General features: G+C 35.1%; 1 protein-coding gene across 2 annotated transcripts in view; it reads right to left on the bottom strand.

Moving 5' to 3' along the window:
* Window positions 1-23070, bottom strand: part of LOC149409462 (uncharacterized) — a 160470-nt gene that overhangs the window by 95971 nt on the left and 41429 nt on the right. For both annotated transcript variants that reach the window (XM_089649851.1, XM_089649850.1), the window contains exon 2: window positions 1316-2191. The gene's annotated coding sequence lies outside the window, so the exon portion shown is untranslated. The remainder of the gene's footprint in view (window positions 1-1315; window positions 2192-23070) is intronic.

Below are 23070 nucleotides of genomic sequence, written 5' to 3'. Positions count from 1 at the left end.
CAAACGATTTTTAAGGGTCGATCCTGCATCGTGCTATTGGGCACATAATATTTTCATGTGGGGTCTCAGCAGAGGTCCAAATTACCAAATACTGATAAATGCATTAATATAAAAGGTAGTTTCGTAACTCAGACACGACCATATTATCAAACATTTTTTAATAATTTTCGCTTCAAAAAACCTACAATTATAATATACCGTCATATTTCACGGGTTTTTTGCGTGTTAAATAATATTTTTGCTTTATGGATGAGATCCTCGGGCCCATGACTCAACGACAAACGCGTAGGCCACCACGCTACGGTGGTCGTAGCTTCCGAGCCCATTTAACAAATGGTAGATAGAAAATGATCCGTGTTAGCTAAGTCCCGTTTCTGACGAATTCATTTATCTGATACGATGATGCAAGTACGATAAATGTGATCCAGTAAATATATTAGATCAAAGGGCAAATGCAACTCAAACCCTGGAAAAGTTATAAAACATTACATAGTACTTAGTTTATTTCCCCTAATAGGTAAAGTTCTCGTTTTCAAATCTCGTTTTTCTATAGATAACATTTTCTTTTACAGAAAACAAACAATTAAAATAAATATATTATGTTTAACCTGCTGTTGTGAGAATGGAACCCTTCATCCTTAAGACGATGCAATGCGAATTGGAGAATTATGTGTTTTGGTTTGAAAATTTGATCGCGTAGAATCCAGATAATTTAATTAAATATTGCTAGTAGAAGGCACAGCATTTTCTAATATTCTATATCATTTAATTGAATACTGCTAGTAGAACGCAAATCATTTTCTAAAATCGAGCTTTTTAAAGTCTTTATATTAGCCTAATGCTTTAAAGTGCAAAATCTACTACCAACGAACCCTTTATTCGGATATGGTTTTATTGTATAATGTTCCAAATCAAGTTCTTTAGATTACAATCATAAAACATTTTAATATTTGTGTCTGAACTTCACAAAGTAAAATAAAACCAAAGTAGTTTGGCCGTGTTTTTTTTTGCATAAATCAAATCAGGCGGCCGGTGTTATTATACAAGAATTTCAACCTTACCGACATGAATGCGTGATTTCGAACATTACACTTCGAGGTGGATCGGTTTAATGCGTAGACTACGCTACGGTGAGCCTAGCCCATTTCCCTAGTAGTCATTTCAATATTTCTCAATTATGTAAAATGGACCGTGCTATTTAGGTAGATTTTTGCGAGGTGGGTGGGGATGGTACCCCCAACGTGGAAAACAAGGGGGGACCATTTCATGAGAAGTGCAATAATAATTAGTAAATAGTATGCGCGCGGTGACTTACCGTGGGTCGGGGGGTGGGCCCCCCAAGGGGGCTCGCCGCGGCCGTGGCGCGCACACCCTGTCAGTGATGGCAATGCACTAACGGGCGACTACACGGGGGCCAGAAGACCCTCGTAGCACATGGTCCGGCTCGCGCGGGAGTCCGGGATGCACTGAGCGCGAGCGGCGCAAGCAAACACTGCACACTGTCGCTGACGGACGCCCGTAGCTCGCTGCTCACAGCTCACAGCGCAAAGCTCGACAACTCACTGGAGCGCTGCCTTCGCTTCCCCTGTCGAGGAACGCATGCCCCAACAAGTGTCACAATATGCACTAATAAGTTGCGAAAAAGTACACTTGCAACGCTCCGCAATAAGAGATCGAAACTTACTTTAAATTTATTATTATACAAATACTTTTAAATTCTTGACAGTGATGAGATTAAAACTTACACTACGCTATTATTGATTACGACGTGATTAAGATATACACTTATAGATTTACGATGCGATGAAGAATTATTATTACACTAATTGGTTAATATGCAGTTACGGCTAACATTTATTGAATTAAGTTTGATGAAAAAACAAAACTATTTTCATATAATCTTGTTTTGCTGCGGTGCTATTATCCCGTTTGCGAATGTTAATCTTCTGAATACATTTTCTTTTGCAATTATACAATTTAAATCGTAAAATGTAATATTTTCTCTTAACAATATGATTATATTTGTGATAATTACGCTTACGATCTTATTATTAAAACGGTTAACACTGAAGTAGGGGTAGAATTATTAATCTAGTAGATAGATGGCACCGTAAATATTAGGCCTTATCCGCAAAGGACTTGGTGGGAACTTGAAGTGCACTGGACGCCCTTTTGGACACTTTACATCCTCCTGTAACAAAAGAAACACATACATTAATAACTGTAATTTTACTAGAAAGTCGAGTGAACATATTTTTCATAAAAAACATATCTAATGTTTGGTTTTGAAATGCTTAGTTCCTTCCGGGATATCATTTATCCCTAACCATAACCTTGCTGGGGAAGTATTTCAAATTTGGAAGAACATGGTGCAAATTCGAATGCATTTGTTTTGAAAAACAAAAGAAGGATTGGGACTACCTCGAAAGCAAATTGTTGGTGTTTTTCGTGTACATAATCTCGGTGAAAGGTAAAAAGAAGGAAGTTGACTATCTTGAAAGTGCATAATGCGGTGGCGATAATTACCTCGAGGTATCGCGGTGGAACTAACTATATTGTGATTGTGTTCTGTGCTCCTTCGCAGAGATTCATTTGTCATCCTGTTTTTCCTTCCTTCCATACATTGTTCAATTCTACACATACTATAACCCATTCCAGCAAACACCAATTCATTTCACTTTGTTGTGATTCGTAAACAGTTTCGGGTGCAACACAAATATAATAAAGACATACTTCTTATAGTAACACCCACTCCCTGCTTTCTCATAAACTACGCGTGTAACAGAGAGAGATGTTTCAACACAGTACACAGGAGTGAAAGCTTAAAAAAGCTTTTAAAGTTAAAGCTTTACATGTTTTACACGTAGTTCCTGTGAGCACTTAGGCCAGAGGCACATCGTGCTATCTCCCATTTTACCTCAATCCTTTAACAACAACCCAGTCCCTTTGATAAAGTTCACCAGGGTTGTTATTGGGTATGTGGCTATGTCTTTTGGTTCTACTGTATGTCTCCCCAGGTATCTGAGCCTAGTTCTCACCAGGGCAAGACATTGGCACCATAGGTGAATTGGAGTTTCTTCGTCCTCTTCACATTTCCTGCATCTGTTGGTGTTTTCCACTCCCAATATCTGCATGTGTCTCCTGAGATGGCAGTGTCCCTTTAGTAGTCCTACCAGTTCCCTCAGTGAGTTTCTGTCCATATCGATTAGTTTCTTGGTTCGTCTAGGGTCTGTTCCTTTTAATAGTACTTTGGATTGTCTCATCCCAGGTGCCCTCTCCCATTCTTTGCGGTGCTGAGATTTGACCCACCTATCAATATGTAATTTTGTGTGGCAAGCTGCTACTCGTACGGCCGGCTCGGATCCTACAAGTGGTGCTTTCGCCCCTTTCCTTGCTAGTTCGTCAGCCCGCTCGTTGCCCTCAATACCTTTATGTCCTGGTACCCAGATTAGCGTTATTTTATTGATGGTAGCGAGTTCTGTAAGAACAGTCCTGCATTCCATCACCAGTCTGGAGTCAAATCGGTAACTTCCCAGTGCAATTAGGGCTGCCTGGCTATCAGAACATATGCTTATCTTCTTATTCCTGAAGTTAAAGCTTAGTTATTAGCAAAGTTAGTTACATGAATAAGTTTTAATTTAGACCTGAACTCAAAGCATGAAATCAAACTTATAGTTTCAAATTGCATTTAAATAAGTATGGTTTCCCTTTCACACTTTTCTCGATGAAATCGCATCAATCATAAAGTTTAATATTATATAATTTTATTTCATATTAGGCTTAGAAATAAATTTAGTACCTTTGATAATTTCATTTATTACTTACTAAAATTGAAATCAGAAATATATAAAATGTTGTTTCGTTAGTATTATAATAATCTTCAACTTACTATTATGGTAATATTTACACCATTTATTCTCTTTTTTTGTATTTGTTGTATGTGTGAGTATTAAGTTGACTCAGTATTTGTTCTCATCTTATTTTTGTGAAACAAAGTATTTTTTATACATTTTTACAAATTTAAAAATTCAAATATTTATTCAGTTTTGGATATTTCCTGCATCAGTTACTCAACAATAGTTTAATTTTGTATTGCCTGTAATTGCTTTTAATTATGAGTGAAAAATATGCACATTTTTAATAACCTGGTTTACCTTCGACAATGCGATTGACGAAAAACAAGAATTTGCTATCGGCCACAATATAAATACAATTCAACACGGTCAAGCTAAGGTACCATCAGTATGTGTAATTTTATCTTGATAGATTACGATAACACCGTGGCGTTAGCATTGACATCTATCTAATCTAGTAACAAACATATTCCCTTAACATATTGAATTATATAATATACATAGACATTACATGATAACTTACATTACGTGTAAAATCAATATTGCCGTAAGAGAGAAATCGGGATTGCTCTAGCAAGAAATAATATCATTGTTTATAAAGAACCAATCATTACGCGGCCCAACACTTTACTACGGGTACGAATAAACCAATGGGCATACGAACGTACTAAATACCGTTTTTAATAGATTACTTGTAAACTTACTTTAAAATCAATATTGCCAAACGAGGGAAAGCGGGATTGCTTAGTAAGAAATAAAAAAAAAATAAAAAATAAAATAGACCCAGATAGATCGACGTAACATAGATTCTAACTGTTTGTACGAAGAAACACCAACTATCTATTAGTGAACTCTGGTTTATAAAAAAAAAAGTGGGTGTGTCAAGCCTACGCAAGACAGAAGTGAAACTTCTAGTATTCCTCTCTCTCTATTTTCATTTCATCAAAAATTAAATGAATTAATTAAATGAACTACAACTATAAATGTAAATGTAAACGCAACACAAAACGCGAACACAACTTATCACAGCGGGAGCACGCTGCTAACTGATTCACTGGCCGTGGTGGGCGTGGCCGCGCAAGTGCGCTACCGGCCGACCTGCTAAACCGAACTCGTATCTCGCTCGTAACTCAAAGCAAAACGTTCGTGAGCGGCTCCCCCACCTCAACAAGCGCATATGGTGAGAGAGGGACAGTGAACGGTGAGCGGTGGTGGGGGTACCCGCATTTTCGTGTCGATCCTGACTCGGTTTTACTCCGTCCCCGAAAATCCATTACGCGCCTAAAGAAGTTTCACTTCAATAAGTCAAGTACATCGAGTACAGTCAAGCTAGATAAGTCGTTTATAATTTCAAGAATATTTTAAACACTTAACCATTTAAAAAATTCTAATTATTTATGAAGTTCTGAAGTAGCAATTAGAAGTGAGCGTGGAGAAGTCTGCACGAAACTCGGGTAGCGATAGGACGAATATCTAAAGCCAACACAGGAGACCAAAGAGGTCAGGAAATTGAAAAGACCTGTTCAAAAGGAGTCGGAGGACATCAGGCAACAATGGGAGACCTCATGTATGGTCCAGGAATCGCAGAAGATGATTAAAAAAATATTTGGACGCTGACGCCGTACTGTTTTTCCTCTTGCATTTTATTCGAAACTACTTTTTTCAAACTGGTATACAAGATATCTCAAGATTTACTTTTTGTTAAAATTGACAACACATATTGTTTATATATTATAATATTATTTAAGGTGTAGGGTTTTTTTATTGGATGACTCGTCCATAGTTATAAATTATTTAAACTACAAAATTCGATAATAATTTGAGTTTTTTTTTTCAAAGAGCTGTCATTTCTATTAAAAAATTTCCTTTGCAACATCTTAGTTATTAGCTTTCTAAATAAGAAAAAAATATGTTTCAGAGGATGGCCTGGCTAAGAAAATAAATACACCATCACCAAGGATTTTCAAAAGAAGGGTCCTATTTGATGGCTCATATCTACGTTGTTTTTTTTTTATTTGTTGTCATTTCAAATTATTCATAAACTACCATGTATATGTGGTAAATTAAAATTATTATATATATATTTAATAGTGGCTTCAAAATTTATTTTTATACTTATTTTTCCGAGCGCCAAGGTTGTGTAAAGCCTTAATTCGACGTCCCTGACTTTTCCATTCTCTATGTTCACTTTCGCATATTTTATTTAAAGAGTAAATAACGATTAATTTAATTTTTTATTTTAGGTTAAATAAAATATACACATTTCACTTCCTTAACTTAAAAGTACACATTAAAAAACAAGTACAAACTATTGGGAAAGAGATTGTATAATATATGTATATTTGTAATACATGTACTATGTTTGTAAAATTTTTGTTTGTAAAATTATTTTATAGATTTCTCAAAAATTATGAGCTTTCAAAGTGAACTTGGGTAAAACGTACACAAACGTGTCTAGTGACGTCACAGACACCCAATGCAGTGCTGCGATACCGCTGCACGAGTCATTGTATGTACCGTGACTTCACACGCGCATCGGTCGGACGCAAATATTTACATTTTGACGGCTTATATTTTCACATTCCAAAAGTTCTGTCCTCAGCATGCTCTAATTAAGATGATACATTTGTAAAAAATATAAAATTTCGTTGTAGGAGACAACCACATGGGGATTTCGCCATTAATATGAAAATTCCCGCAATATTCCCAGTTTCGGGAATTTACCCATTACTACTTGTGCGTTGTATATTATTCTTCCGACAGTACATTCTCCTTCCATTCGCTACACGCGTTCAAGCCATCACACTTCAGAAAAGTTCAGACCCAAAACGTTCAATTTAACCAATCTAATTAGTATTATTCTACAAAGAACATTTCTAAGTAAATGTAATCAGCTTTTTGTTTAAAATAAACTGAGACACAACAAAGAGAACGCCAATAGTCACAATGTTTTAGCAACTCTTTAATTTCAACAAAATATGATTAAAGTTGATGAGGAATTAAACAGTTATCTGCAAACCGGAAACCGTCTTCAATTCTTCATTTCAACAGAACAAAAGCAGGCATTTACGAAAAGTGATATATAATTATTGTATTATAATTGATTGATAAGAAATAAGAAATATCACAAATGCGCAATAAATTCAAAACAAACGTTATCTTGAGAGTGGAGTGAGTGCTTGCTGACCCAGCGATTCGCCGGCTACGCAAATAGCAACTATGTGGGGGGTTCATAACCTCGGCCAACTCCGTCCCGATGGACATATTCCACTCGCGGCATTGCGGGCGCCTTGCGTATCATATTAATTACATTTTTTTAAAATAATATTCTATGTACCTGCGCGCTCCACACGCTTTTCCGCCCTGTTCAATAATAAATATTAAAATTCAAGACAAAATTCTTGCTTAAAAAGACTGTGTCATAATTTCAATAACATAATATCAAAAGTGAACATTTTCAAATCATAAAACAAATTGTTTTCACTATAATTCACCTATTTTCAATTTTCGAACTAGTTGCGTCAACTTTTGGGCCGGTAGCAGCATATTTCAAAAACATTTTTTTTTGTTGAGGATTGAACCTTCGTCCCCAGGAACTTGAGTCAACACCGCTAACTTCTAAGCCAAATCCTAATTGGATAGTACCGACATTTATTTTGTATATTAACTGCAGTGTAATATTATGTAATCCAAATTTCAAAAAAAATGTGTGTGTGCTTGAGTGATATAATGCGTTGTCATCGACAACAACTATCTGCCGAGTTTGAGCTCGACCGGATGTCAGGAAGTGGGTTAATTTCCACTTCCAAGATTCCATTTCATTCGTTATTTCATTTATTTGTCAACCAAGAAAAAAAATCGAAATTAAAATAGATGTATTTAAAAAGTATACAAAACGGTATTTTATGATATTTCTAGAGTAACTTTTCTGTTATTATACAAGTGTCCGGGGTGGGCTAACTTCGAAGGGTAATTCTACTGCATTCACTCTACTTTCGTCACTTTCTACTGTCTACTTTCTGACAGTTCCATGCCTCACAGCCAAACATCCATTTTTGTGTATGTTCAAATTTTAACTTTCGTACAGAAAAGTGGTTCCTGAAAAACTACATGTTTCCAGCTTTTTATTTATTTAGTACTTTACTAACGCCCTTTTTAGGGGCTTTTACATATTAATAGTTAAAACTATATTTTTTTTAAAATTAAAACACAAATAACATTGTTTACATCACTTTATTTCGATACAAAATCTCAACATGTTTCATGAACCAAGTTCACTTCATCAGGAGCAACTTGTGCTCCTGATGAAGTGAACTTGGTTCATGAAACATGTTGAGATTTTGTATCGAAATAAAGTGATGTAAACAATGTTATTTGTGTTTTAATTAAAAAATAAATAATGCCATCACAAAGTGAAAAGCAGTTAGAAGAAGTTTTCTTCGAAAAATTAAAACTATATATTAATACAGTACATATTTATTACATATAACGAAACTGTATCATTAACAATCTGTTGTATTTGTTAAGTAAATTATTTCCCTCCATAAGTATTCTGGGCAATGAGGAATACATATAGTAGTTAGTACCAAAATTTCTGCAATCGGCTTCTAGAATTACGTAGTGGAATTCGAAAGCTTATCGACGCAAGCAATTCTGGACTATTAAATGAATCATTTAAAATTTTATATACAAATACCAAGTCAGAGAAAATCCATCTGCCAAGACAATTTAAGCAGATTCATTTGTGTTGTAGTTCATGTATACGAGGTTAGAATAGATTACAAAATAAAAGCTAACTGTACGCCACTGCTATTTCATTCTTAGTATACCAGGGCAAAGCTGTAGCTCAAAGAGTTGAGCCCTCACGAAATTATTGTATATTGAAAAATCATGGGATAATATGAATTCCTAAAAATCACTTAAAATTGTGATCACAATAATTAAAATTAATTGAATTGATTGAACCAGAGTTATGCAAGACGCACAGAAAAATGAAGAAGAATTTTTAATTTTAATTTTTAAGAGTAAGATCCTAGCAAGAATCTTTGGGCAATCTGGTGTATAGGTTGAGTGACACAATTTTATACAAATTCGTCTCCAGTAGTCTGGTGTAGCAATTATAGCATACAGTTAGTCTCCACAAAGACTACTTCATTATAAGCCTGCAGGACGAAGAAACATCCATTCAACTATGGTGGTAATCTAGTAATGCATGCAACACCATATAAAATGTTACATTTTACACCCACTCTCAATCGTTTCAAAAGTTTGTTATACAAGATGGTTACCATGTGATTTAATTTTTCAATGTCATTCATAAAACGCACTAAATGAAAATCACAGGTTTACTCAAGAAACCGTTCGTTTTTCATATAAAAACTATCATCTTCACAATTTTTTTTTACCTCAACCAAAAACACGATCATCACAAAAAAAATCTGTCGATTCTTGCAAAATATTATTCCGTCTCATATGTGATGCGCACTCAAATAGAATTTCCCAAAGTTTGTAGGTCTACCGCCCTATATCTTGCATGAATCTAAGAAATGTGACGAAAGGTCCCATAGGTGCTGATATTCATAACGCACATATAAGATTTTGGATTCATTTCGGATTCGGGCAGTACAAGTACAAGTCTCATTCAGAAGGATGAAATTTTAGCACGGAATTTGAATAGTGCACTGTTGGTAAAATTATAATTCAAGCTTGTCTTATATCCTTATATGTTTTAATGGAAGTTCACTGCACAAACGCACTTCACAGAAAACCGCCACTGTCTTCAATTAGAATAAGTAAAGCATAAAATCAATCGATTCGTTTAGTATTATAATGCGCAAGAATTCAAGAAATATTGTTTTAAATTACTGCAAAGCGTAATCGTGTCGTGTACTCACCACTTGCTTTTCAATTTTAGGAAGGGAAAAATACTTATGTGATTTTAGTCAGATTCGTAAATAATATAAATTAAGTCTACTTTATATTATAACTATTTCTTACGCCCCATTTCTTCGGCAACATTTTAATCATTTGAAATGCCGGATTTAATCATTTAAAATAAAATTTAACTATTGAAGACAACAAAATCTAGTCCTAGGTGAGACCGTATCCTTTTCTGATTTTCTGTTTCAGATTTTCGTTTAGGAATCGCTAATATTATCTTCAATAATTAAATATTATAATTTGATGTTTTACTCACTCTGTTATTCCAAAAAAATAATATTTAAGATAAAATTTATCTGGAACCCGAAATGATATATTTTAAAAGATACAGAATTTTCAAATAAAAAAAAGTTTAAAGGGTTTATAATATGGATGCTATTCAAAATCGAACCACCGTGATTTCAGAATATTACGTAAGAAAAGCGAACATAGTCACAAGATGACATTAATAATTTTTATTGGAATAACTTTTTAAGATTATAACCATCAATGTAATGTATCATTGAAAAGTTTCATTAATAGTTTCAACTAATACTATCCAACTTTAAGGGTGAAGTTATATAAAAAATTGTTTTTAATTTTTTTGCAAAATAGTAAAAAACCAATACATTAGAAAAGCGATATTAAAAATTACAAAAAAAAATATAGTCGGCATAATAATGGTCAGCAAATGCATTGTCCCATAACGAATATCGTAAAAGCTCTTACTTAACATTTTTAAAATAGAGAAAATAAGGCATGAAACTGCATTATGTACCCACCATCCGAGAAGTGTATGGTCCTCCATTTTTGCGGTATAATGTATTCATGATTTATTCGAGAAACCGCTGGTATTAAAAATACCATTTGAATTCCAAAGTTGGAAAAGGGTATTTGAATACATCAACGCCAAGAGCAAATGTAAAATTTGAATATAAACATCATCTCACACGAGGAGTAGTTGTTTTGCATTACAGATTTACACGGATCGAAAATACACTATCGATTATTTCATCTTTTCAAGGTGTTTCACTATATTCAGATAAATATATAGTAGCTGCGATGTCTGTAGCACTGGTGGTTCTGCACCAAGTCGTAGACCATCGATAAGAGAGACGTAAAACATATATGACAACTTGAAATAATTGAATGCAAAGTGGGTTTTATCCAAGCGTGTATGTTGGTGTTAACCGATAGAACCTCGTGCTCAGAATCATCACCAAAAGACATGGTGTACTTAGATAATAATAACTGGATAATACGAAACTGAAGAAAAGAAATCCTTAGAATAAGTTTCGACTCCAAAAAGGGATTGTGCTTAGTCGGTCGATAGTAATCGGTGATTTAAGGTTGACAGGAATGACAGAAAAGTTACGTTGACCGATAAATTTCAGACACCAGAAAATTCCAGACTGTTTGAGAGTCTTTGAAGTTCAAGCCCAAATATTGGTTACGGTTGGCATTTACAGGGAGGTAATATATTACGATAAGTAAAACGATTTGAACAAAGTAAAAGATATTGTTTGTACAAGCGATAAAATACAAATGCGCCAAACTCACACACGGATCTGTTCGATAGGACAGTCTGCCCGTGTTTTCCTGCGACGGACAGATCGGCTCGGTCCATCGGTCCACGCTGTCCATCTGTCTGTCACGAGCCGATCCATGTGTGAATGTACGTAACAGATCGGCTCGCCGAGCACGACCTTATTTGGAATCGATGAGCATGACGCCGTGGCATGACGTTATTCTGTGATAGTATGCCCAAATTTTTTCTCCATATTTCAGGTAAAAATTTCCCTAGATTACAGAATGAGTTTGTACGAGGTGAATTTCAGTTTCCGGAATTTTCCACAACAGAGAGAGAAAGAGGGAGTACGAAAGCAGAGTAATATACAGTGTGTATTGGCACGTACCCGACAAACTTTAACCAGATATTCCTTAGCACATTTGGAGTAAAAAATGTTATGGGCACTTTGCTGTCGGTGACATTTTTTTTAATACTAGATTACTAATAAATTAGCAAAATTATATATCATAATGTTTTCTTCGTGAATGATGGTAGTAGGAATTTTTCAAATATTTCCGTTATTCGTAACATCGTTTGTCGGTCTTTAAAATAAAATAAAATGGCCGTCACGGACGCTTGGCAAATGTGAAACATCGAAATTGATTTTAATCGAAGGAAGTGAAAATTAAAGTAAACTAGTCTTTATATTTGTGATAATAAAACAATTATTTTATTGTTATTAAAATATACACTAAATTAAAATATATATTTAAAAATCTTCATTATTTAGAACAGATCCATTGCCAATTTTAGTGAGAATAGAAGCAAATATAACGCACAAGCTGGCCGAACGTGTCAAAAATTGTAATAAAAAAAGTAGGTGGTAAATTAATTGAGTGGTCATTCAACTAATCTTGAATTAACAAAAACGATAATTAAAGGAATAAAAATACAATAAGAAAGTGGGCGTATTCAGGGGATTTGCAATAAATTATTTATTTATTTGGTGCTTCATAATTTAACATTACTGAAATACACAATTTACAATGGTTTAAATAAATGCATCTCCGTGCTCTTTTCTCCTAGATTGGTATAATGAACGATCAACTGTAGCAGATGAGGAAACGTGCCACGGCACCGCGAAAACAGCTGCCTCTAAAGCGGTTCGTGATCAGTTTCTAAGCCCTAAGATTTAGAGAAACAAATAGGTTCCGTACTTAGATGCTAGAATCGAATATTAATATAATATTAAAGGCAATTAAAACAACGTTTCAATTCTAAATGTCTTCTATGGCAGGTAAAAACATGCTTTTTTGTGAAAAACAGCGCCATCTGTTGGACAAAATGCTTTTTTAAAAACTGCGCTGTTAGACGTAATAGCAAGAGGCGCTATTGTTTCTGTATCTGCACACACAAACTGAGCCACAGCAACGCTTGGCGGAGTGCAAAAATTTAATAACAATGTTCTTCAGGGGTAGGTGAAGAAAAAGCTTCTAGTGACGCCGCAATAAACAACATTACACGTGTAGTCTAATTAATCGCATTCGCAATGTTGACTTTCCAAAGCAGGTTCGTCTTACACAATATACATGTCATGACAAAAACGTCGATTTGTATATCTACAACTAGCTCCATAGTCCATACAGTAAGTAGCATGTAACCTTATCTTATCACCGCAGTAAGGTACCTACAAAACACCAAGTGTGTTTGATGTTTCCAAATAAACTAACCATACATTGTTTTGCACTTTTACGATGCATTTTTTCTTCATTTCATTAGTTCGCTCGTGAAATACCCGCAAAATAAGGAATTTAAGTACATTTTTTTAAAAACTTATGAATGTTTACATTCAAACTTAAATACCAGTAAGTTTTATTTTAATTTCGTTTCATAATTAAATTAATTCTCAACTTCCTTATTCCAGTACATTTTTTATCAGCCTTTACTAAATTAAGGATTTTTTTTGTTTAAAATCAAAATATCACACTGAAATTAATTGTTAACTGAATTTGTTATTCTCGCCAAAACATCGCTAGACAAAGCCCGTACACTGAAGTCTACACGGTATCATTGATGTACCTAAGTAGCTCACGTCGCGGCAGCACGGCGGGTTCGCGCCAGCGGTGTTATTGTCATTGCTTTTAAGTAAATTTGGAATAAGTTCCTACTTCGAGTTCTTCTACGAGTTCAAGATTCAAAACTGTATAGCGAACTCTCCCACTTATTATCATAGTACGCATGTTACAGAAAGAGATGTTGAATTTTCGATGTAGAGCGAATGAACGAAAAACTGCGTGTAAGGAGAACATATGTAACCAATGTGAATGCTAGAAGAAGTCGGGGGCGTCTCTCTTCCTAACCCCTGCGGAGAAGCGGCGTGATGGTTAGTTAGTAAGAATAAAACTTTCGATCCATATGTTTACAAAGATGGCGTGGTCTACCCACTCAAATTGCGATAAAGTTTTATTTATCTTATTATGCGCCCTTGAAATGATAACATAATAATTAGCTTATTCAGAATAGAGAATCAATTTCATTTGGCAGTAAAAAGTAGGTACCTACTTAACATCTGTATAATGGTACGTATACATTTGTGAACTTAAACGCGAACCGAGCCACGAATTACGGAAAAGGAACTGCAAGCGGCGTTTCGCGTCATTTGGAGTTGCTTCGTGGAAATAATATTATTGTATTGTAATAAGTAATTTTTTTCACTTGATTGTGCCATGTCTTCCTCTGGCGTCCTCAAACTCTTCAACCATTCACTTCCAAGGCATACATTCTCCTTACACCACTTTCTTCGTTCTTCACTTACGACTCATTTTACCACAAATAATTATTTGATTCATGTCTTCCTCACGCATCCCCAACCTTTTCTACCATTCACTTTATATAATATCATGAAGAGAAGACAAGACTTGTCCACATTCACTTCTATTGAATATATTCAATTCAATATCATACATAAGTGGTATTTCCGGATTATGTCTTCCACAGTAGGTACCTACTAAACTTATTTACCTCTTCCCCCTTGGTTATTATTATCTACAAATAACAGGCTGTTTACATAAATTACAGGTGACAGTCATTTCGAGATAACATTTTTTGGAGTTGCAGTGCCTACTCTCTGTGTTTATGAAAATCAGCTTCTCCGTAATAATCTTAATTAAAATTCAGAAAATCTGTTTAAAAAAAATAACTAACCATCAAGCCACAGGGGTTAAAAAAGGTAAGAGAATTCAGACCGCCAAACAACTCGCTCTTGGCATGCACTCCTTGCCTCATTCACATTCATACATTATCGCATACATACTGTAATTCTGACTAGATGGCCCGACTAAGTATTTGGTTCACTTGACCGTGCCATGTCTTCCTCGGGGGTCCCCGACTTCATCTAGCATTCACATTCCTTAGACGCCTTACTTCGTTCATTCGCTCTGCATGCCCAAACCATCTAAGCGTCCCTTTCTTAATCTTGCTCATTACGCTTACATCAGCCTTGCATTATTTACGAATCTCAGCATTTTTCACACGATCATACATGGTTTTAACACATGTACGCTTCATGGATCTGTTTTTGAAGCAGTAAAATATTTGTTCATCTATAAATTTTTTTTTTTGAATCTCGTTCAAATTTAAAAATTTGTGAAAACGCTTTTACACAATTGGATTAAAGATAGTCAAAACGAAAAATCACAAAAAGGGAAAAACAAATTTCATCCTCATTTAGTTGAAGGTTTGGGTTAAGGTCAAGGATTCGTTATCAAAGAATAATACTAATATCAAGTAAAATCCAATGGTACAATTAATAATTAGTGGTGTAGCAACATATAAAGGCGACCCATCTCGGCGTGTAACATTCGGAATTGGGCGAAATCACGCTCTCATTACGCAGATGGCGATAAGGTTGAAATTCCCGCTTCAACAGCCGCCTGTATTGATTTATGCAAAAAAAAATCGCCAAAATTAATATTTTATTTTGTTAAGTTCAGTTCAATTAAAACATGTTACGGTCATTATTTTGCCACATTATAAAATAAAATAATATCTGAAAAGGGGTTCATAAGTAGGAGAATTTATACATCAAAGCATTTTTCATAGTCCTCATACTTTATTTTTTTCTAGGCTCATAAAAACAGTCATTAAAAATGCTTGATTAAAGCAAAGGTCATGATGATTTTTACTCGCCGTATTTAATTAAACCATCTATAATTCTATATTTCTCGGCGATCAATTTTTCATAGAAAAAACACATGATTTAGCATTTACTTCATTTAAGTACTGGAAATATCCGGATCAAGCTGGAGTGCTCACTCTTTTGGTGATCGTAGATTGCGTGACTTTGTATTCGAGTTGCAACTCCACTTTAACAACTCTACTCTTAACGGCTCCCGTTACTGATGTTGTGTTGCTTGCTGACCCGAACCGATTTTGTTAAAAGCGGGAAACGTCCCAGACGACGCTCGCTCCTTCGGTGATGTCGAGCGCACGCTCATTGCGCGACTTTGTAGTCGAGCAGTAATTCCACTGCAAATCGTAATGGCAATGGCTCTCAGACGGAATTTTTGTTGACTTAGTCTAAAGCAAGGCTGCCCAACCCCAGGCCCGCGGGCCACAATGTGGCCCGCGAACGAATTATAAGTGGCCCGCGTGAACCATTTTCAAAAAACCCGCCAATCCGCCACTTTGAAAAAGTGTCGCGGGCCCGCGGTAAAACAAACAATGCAGCTTGCGCGCGGTCACCAGTGTTGCCAACGAAGGCGATTTATCGCTATTTAGGCTACTCAGAACGAGAATCAGCGACGAAAAAATCTAACCTGTTGAACTTACTTTTTAAACAAAAATACACCGGTTTTTGACATAATATGTGGGAATTATGTTTTAAAGAAATTCTCTAACATATACATTAGCAACACGTAGGTACATTAATTTGTACACGGAGAAGGGTAAATCCCAGGATTTATTTTTGGGAAAAATGCCCGAGAAAATTCCCGAAACGGGGAATATCGCAGGAATGCATCACATTATTTAGAGCATGCTGAGGAAAACACCGAATGTTACCGAAGATAATTAATACGAGTAAGCCGTCAAAATGTTGATATTATTTGCGGCCGTCCCACAAGCTTATGATGTCAAGCATACACTACATACACACGCAGAATACTGCAGCACTGCCATTCGAATTATGAATTGTGTCTCATGCGATGTCACGAGACATGAATGCATAAGCTGTTCCCAAGTTCACTTTGAAAGCTTCGTCATTTCTGGAGATTTCGGAAAAAAAATTTACTGTCGTTATTAACTCATTCAACAAATAAAGAAAACTGCATTCAGAACAACTATCTTAGCAAAAAATAAAATAAAACCGGTATTGGGGAATTTATACTACGTCAGGGAATACTCCGGGGTGAACATACATCAATATTAGGAATACAAGTTTGTGCCAACTCCTCGATTTTCCCAGGGTCGTAAATCCTGGACATTGTCGCTGTCGACTACCATAATACGGACATGTGTCTAGTGTTGTAGTCCAAAAGCATGTAAAAAACTGTATTCAAATATACAGGGTGTATCGGCACTAACCCGACAAACTTTAACCAGCTATTCCTTAGCACATTTGGAGTAAAAAATGTTATGGGCACTTTGCTGTCCGGTAGCATTTTTTTTTCAATTAAAAACAAAAAAAAAAAAAATTTCCACACTACATCACTGTCATTGGCATTGCGTTTCGTGTTCAACAGCTGTTAAAAGCAAGTATGTCAAAAAGCGTCTTCGCTCTTTCGCACACACTAAATAGTAATAGTTAAAAATGAGACGAATGGTGCCGTGCCATTTCGTTGTGATTGTTAAAGTGCGCCAATATAGGTACACACGTGCATTATTCAACGGAATTCGAATAAAATATTTGCCAGATGGGTTTTCAAACTTTGACAAAGGATAAAACAGTGGTGACATGTGGTGAAAATATGAATAATAATTTTTTTATTAAAAAAAAAACGTTACCGGACAGCAAAGTGCACATAAGATTTTTTACTCCAAATATGCTAAGGAATAGCTGGTTAAAGTTTGTCGGGTACGTGCCGATACACCCTGTATTGTTATGAAAAAAAAATGTGGATGATGATTGCAGTAATCGAATTTTCAAAATAGCGATTGGCTATCCAGTTGGACGCCACGGATTGAATCGTATTATCTTGCGTGTACCTGCGCGTGACACACGACTGACTGGTCTGTACAATTTTCCAAAGTCTGCAAGTAATTATTTCGAAAATTCACAAATTTAAAGGCTACACAGACTTGGTACTAACGGCCGTTCTTCCCAATCCTACTGATCAACTGCTGAGCCGAAATTTTGGCCCAACACTGCTCAAACGCACAACTATGCTCTTTCCAACGGAAAAGTGACAACTGAGTGATCAACTAATTTAAGGAAGCCAAACTACTGGATTAAGCTTGCCTTAGTAAATGACTACTTATAAAAAGTGTCAACAGAGTGAAACATATTTGCGAGGCCAAGGCACGGTGGCATTAAAGTCAAGCTAATACTTTATTTTTAACATATTTCATACGCTTAAATATTAAATATCGGTTAACGTATTACAGTACTTAAAAATATATGCAGTAATAATAAATACAATAATTAATTCGCCAATTTTAATTTAGCATTGAAAGTTTTAACTTTGATGTCATTTTATTGTCTATGAAAGTGGGCATGGCCACTTAAGATAATCAACAGTAAAGATGTTTGGAAACAGGTGAATCGAACGTTACTGAATAAATCACTTGGCTGATCCCTACCCTGAGATTGATCGTTCGAAATGTTGGGAACAACGGCCGTAAGTATAGGACAATTGATGTTTACCGCCACCACTCAGTGTGCCCAAATCAGTCTATTAACAACCTTTTCCTTATATTTATTTTTCTTAGTTCTGTAAAACACCTAATCGGGAGTATTTTTTTTTATTCACGCTATGTATATAATAATGTTTAAGGCGATGCCATACGTAGTAATGCAAAATCATGTGTTTTTGGTTTGAAAATTTGGTCGCCTAGAAATGTTTCAGATGCTTTAATTAAATACTGCGAGTAGAATACATCTTGGCCTTTGAAATAATCGAGTATTTTTTAGATAAGTCTTTTTATAAGCCCAGGAAAAAAATATGTAAAGGCCTATGAAAACTGCCTTAAAGTTCAAAAATCACCTACTTACAAACCCATTTTCAGTTATGATTTTATTGAATAATGTAGCAAATTAAGTTATTTATAAAATGATAATGAAATTTAATATTTATGCATGAAAATCCATAAAATAAAATAAAAGGCATTTTTTGGTCATGTTTTTTTTCTTGCATAAATCAAAACAGGCGGATGGTGTTAAGCGGGAATTTAAACCTTATCGCCATCTACGTAAGGGTTGTTATTGATAGCGGCTCGATTTAAAATATTACACGACGTAGTGCATCGCCTTAAGGTAAGCTGATCAGGAATATAATAATGTGTGTATATTACGTAACATAATAGGCCGAGTACGGACAATATAAGCAGGTACAATACTTTTATTACGCCCTTAACATTTATTAATAAAGGTTTGTTAATTACAAACGTGCTTTACAACATACTGTTCATGTTTTTATTTTTATAATTATAATAACAAAGTTCGTTATTATATTACTATAATACACTTGTCAAAACCTTTGTAGAACGTTCGATATATCTTTATATATTGCATACAGAGTGGAAGATACTACCAGTATCGCCCTGGTGTAAGACCACCATTCAGAATCGAAACGTTGCTCCAAATGGCTTTAGCCGTGTTTAGTGACTAGATCTGAATAGCCAGGTACTTCCCCACCTTCCTCTTTCCCTTCCCCACTTACCTTCAGCCTCACAACATCCCCCAATTGGGGATGCCATAGTCTCACTGGCTCCAGACGGGAGCAGTTGGGACTCTTGTGAGGTATTCACTATAAAAAAAAAAAAATAAAAAAAATAAGTTTTCGTATTAAAAAAAAAACATGACAAAAAATAAAAATTTACATTCTCGTTTATAGTTCACGATTTCACCGCCTCCAGCTTACAGTGCTTACTCATGGGAGTCGGGATCACGTGATGTGTGCTTTTTCAATTAACACGATTGGTGCTAGTCAACAAACTCAATCTTCTATATCCACATTTTGGCGAACTCACATATTTATAAATTCTTCACCCGTTCACATTAAACAACATAATTTTCTTGGGCATATAAGTGTGACATTTTCAAAATTAGAACTGATGTATGTGTTAAGAATAATTTCAGATTATAAAAAGAAGCTTCCCAGATCCAGAAAAGTGATAAAGTTGGTAGGTAGATACGTACCTCTAAAATATTTCATGAGGCGATTAGTTTAATTCTATATTTGAAATATGCTTCTGTATAAACAAAATTTCTCAGTTTTCTCCTTGGCAAGTCATGTTACATGACGTGATTTTTTACGGATACGAAAAGCTGTATCACTCCTACACAAATGATCAATAATCACTACAACATTTCACACTCCGGCAACTAGACTTATGAAAACTGATAGGATTTAAAAAATATATTCTTATGCCTACTGGTCAGATTAAATATTGTTATTTTAGGATTATCGAAAAATAATCATTTCGTCCTTACTGTCCAATTAGTGATGGATAAATTCCGAGGAATTTATATTTGCCGAATATTTCGGAGAAAATTCCCGAAAAGGGAATATTGCGGGAAAACCCTAGTTAACCTGAGGTTGTCTTCCACTACAAATTTAATATCATTTACAAATGTTTCATTTTAATGAAGTTTCATTCCTGCTGAGGTCAGAACTTTTAGAATTTTTGTAAAATACAAAATATACCGAAGACACAAATAGTCTACATATGTTTATTTGTGGCCAGCTGATAAACGCGTGATGTTAGGGTGCATACAAAATGAATGGCGCAGCAGTTCTGCAGCACTGCCCTTCGAATTACGAATTTTACTGAATTTTTACTCGTGTAACTTTTACTTTTATTACTATTATTATTGAATGAGCAGGCAGCATATCTGATTTCACAATAAGTTTAAAATTAATTGAGATATTTTAAATTAAAAAAAAGTTAATCCTTTCTTCTCTCCAAATAAGAATCAAATCGAGCTTTATTCATAGAGCTATAATTAGAGGTACTAATATCTCGTCTCGCGGTGAGCGTCGACCGGAATCGGTAGTTTTAGTTAGCGTTGGGCTTCAAAAAGCGGAACATTTTTTTCGCTTTATGTCTCATCTAAATATAATATAATAATGATTGTTTATATTAGTAGAATCGATTACATGTTGTTGTAGTTTGTTACATGCATCCACTACTCTATTTGCAAGTAACTGTTTCCTGGAATTGGACGCAAAAGGTGTTTTATTAATATGTTGTCTGGAATATTCCCGTGTGCACATCACTACTACCAATAATCGACACACCACAACAAAATTTGATAACGAACGTTTGAAAGTTGGTAGTCAGTTTAGCCTCACGCTCTGTTCGTCACGTGCAGCAGGTTGCATTATGTAACCAAATTGCAGGTATAACGAGTCGCCTACCAAACTACTAACAAGCTAGTCAACCTAGCCTACCTGGCAGAAGTCGCTGCATGCTCAGTTGATTGACTGCCGATGCACGAAACGGTATGTAATCTCGCCAAGTGAAAGTTGAAGGATATTCATGTTTAATTTGCTTGGCGGTCTAACGTGTATTCAACAAGTTTGTTTTGGAAGATTAGAGAGCCCTTTATTCCGATTTCGATGGGAATTGAGAAAACATCAGGAATTATTTTAACTGTCAAAGAGATGACAAGCAGTAAAGATTTATTTTTTTAAGATATTATTTGCAGCGAGGTTTGTTACCGACAGATTCCCGTCGCATCTTCTTCAAATTGTTGTTGCTATATTGGTCGTTGCAGTTTATTATATAGATCTATTATGTTTTAGGTTAACTGGAAATGCTATTGTCATTGGTGAGAAAAAAGACGCTCGATGCTGCCTTACAAATCACTTATGTTTCGTAGCACCTATTCAAATATAAAAGTTAAATTTGAGGAGCTGCAAACTTGGACGCGAAGCTGATATTGTAAAAGATAAGTTACTTCTTGGTCAAACTTTTTCCTAATAAAGAAAATACACGTTGACGTTGTGCAGATACGTAAATAAAAGGGTCGGAAATCGAAAAACCATTTCCCGTGTGGTTATTTTTTAACTATCGTAAAATAAAATGATTATACTTAATAAATTGGACTTACGAATGTTTTTCACATATTAAAACCAATTGTACCAAATGATATGGATATGTCGTAATATCCAGCACCGGTTCAATTAGCTGCAGAAAATAATAAATTAGGATTAGGTTCATTTATTTCCGTCCCTTTTCAACACTACATCCATCAAAATTGTTACACGAAACGTGTAAGCTTTACTATAAATATTTTGTTATTAGAAAATGATCACGAAAAATAATTAATCTGCGCTTCAGTTGCAAGAAACATGAATTATCTGCATAATGTGATAAAGGTTATCTAATATCAGCCTTACTAAAACGTGGTGTAAATATTACGCGGCGCGTAAGGTCAAAACACTGAAAAACTTGACTTATTACGATGGCGTTTGTTTGGTTAAAGCGGTCTTAAACAATACTCAAGGCCGGCTTTATAAATAAGATATTATTAAGCCAACAAGTATGAAAAACCTTTGTTAACCGTGAAACAATGTTGATTAAGGTAAGGAGTTTCAACTTGTTATGATATAATAACTTGGGATTTTTTTGCGTGTTTTGCTAATTTTTCCATTTTTGCTAAAATAACGTGAATTCGCCAATTCATCCAATTAGTATTCCAAAATTAGAACGTAATGGAACAACTCAAAATATGTCCATGTGTATTATGGTTCAGACGAGTTAAATAAGATAATAAAATGGAACGCAGCACACTTTACGTACATCAATCATTGTTCGATTTTGTAGAAAGAAAAAAAAAGCTGCAATATACCAAAAGTTGTACATAAAGTTCACTTGTATTTACAAAATATAACGCAAATTTTTCAGATCCCTACTTAGTTCTAGTGTTGATGGTGGTCAAATGCCCGGAGAAAGTGGAAATATGGCATCCCCAATTGGAAGTTCTTAGCTATACAGATCTGTTCTTTACAAACTAAGTACAGTTTTATCACATTAACGAGCACTATTTTCCTTAACACAAGCACCGGCCCATATGAGGAAAGAATATAATAATGAAAATAATGAAAATAATAAAAAGGAAAACACTTTGTTTAAAGTCACTTTAATGGAATTTTTAAAGTCTACCGGTTTCGGTACCTCCGTACCATCATCAGGACTGTTATAAAAATACTAACAAATACATAATAATACACATATATATAAACAAATAGTTGAGAGAGAAAGAGATAGAAAAACAGAGAGAGACAGTATCAGTTGCGGGAGGGAAGTGGGGGTGGGGAGTTAGGGACAATTCTTCTCTATGCATAGAAAGCAACTGGGAAATTAAGACGACGACAGATCTAATCGAGGAGTATAACACCACTCTTTCAAACTTATTAATAAAATATGCTCCAACCACCTCGAAAACGCGGAAAGTTCGAAAGTCTGATGGCTGGTTCGACGAAGAGTGCCGAAGCCAGAAAAGGCGAATGAGGAAACTAGAGAGGTCATATAGAAGAAACCCAGATGTTACTACACGAGATCAGTGGATAAATGCTCAAAATGAGTACAGAAGCAAAATAAGTGCCAAAAGATCCGATTATT

The sequence above is a fragment of the Hesperophylax consimilis genome, chromosome 31 (assembly GCF_061612785.1).
Source record: "Hesperophylax consimilis isolate HC1 chromosome 31, BYU_Hcon_1.0, whole genome shotgun sequence".
Taxonomy (NCBI): domain Eukaryota; kingdom Metazoa; phylum Arthropoda; class Insecta; order Trichoptera; family Limnephilidae; genus Hesperophylax; species Hesperophylax consimilis.
The sequence above is the reverse complement of the archived record's forward strand: the minus strand, read 5'-3'. Positions and strand labels throughout refer to the sequence as shown.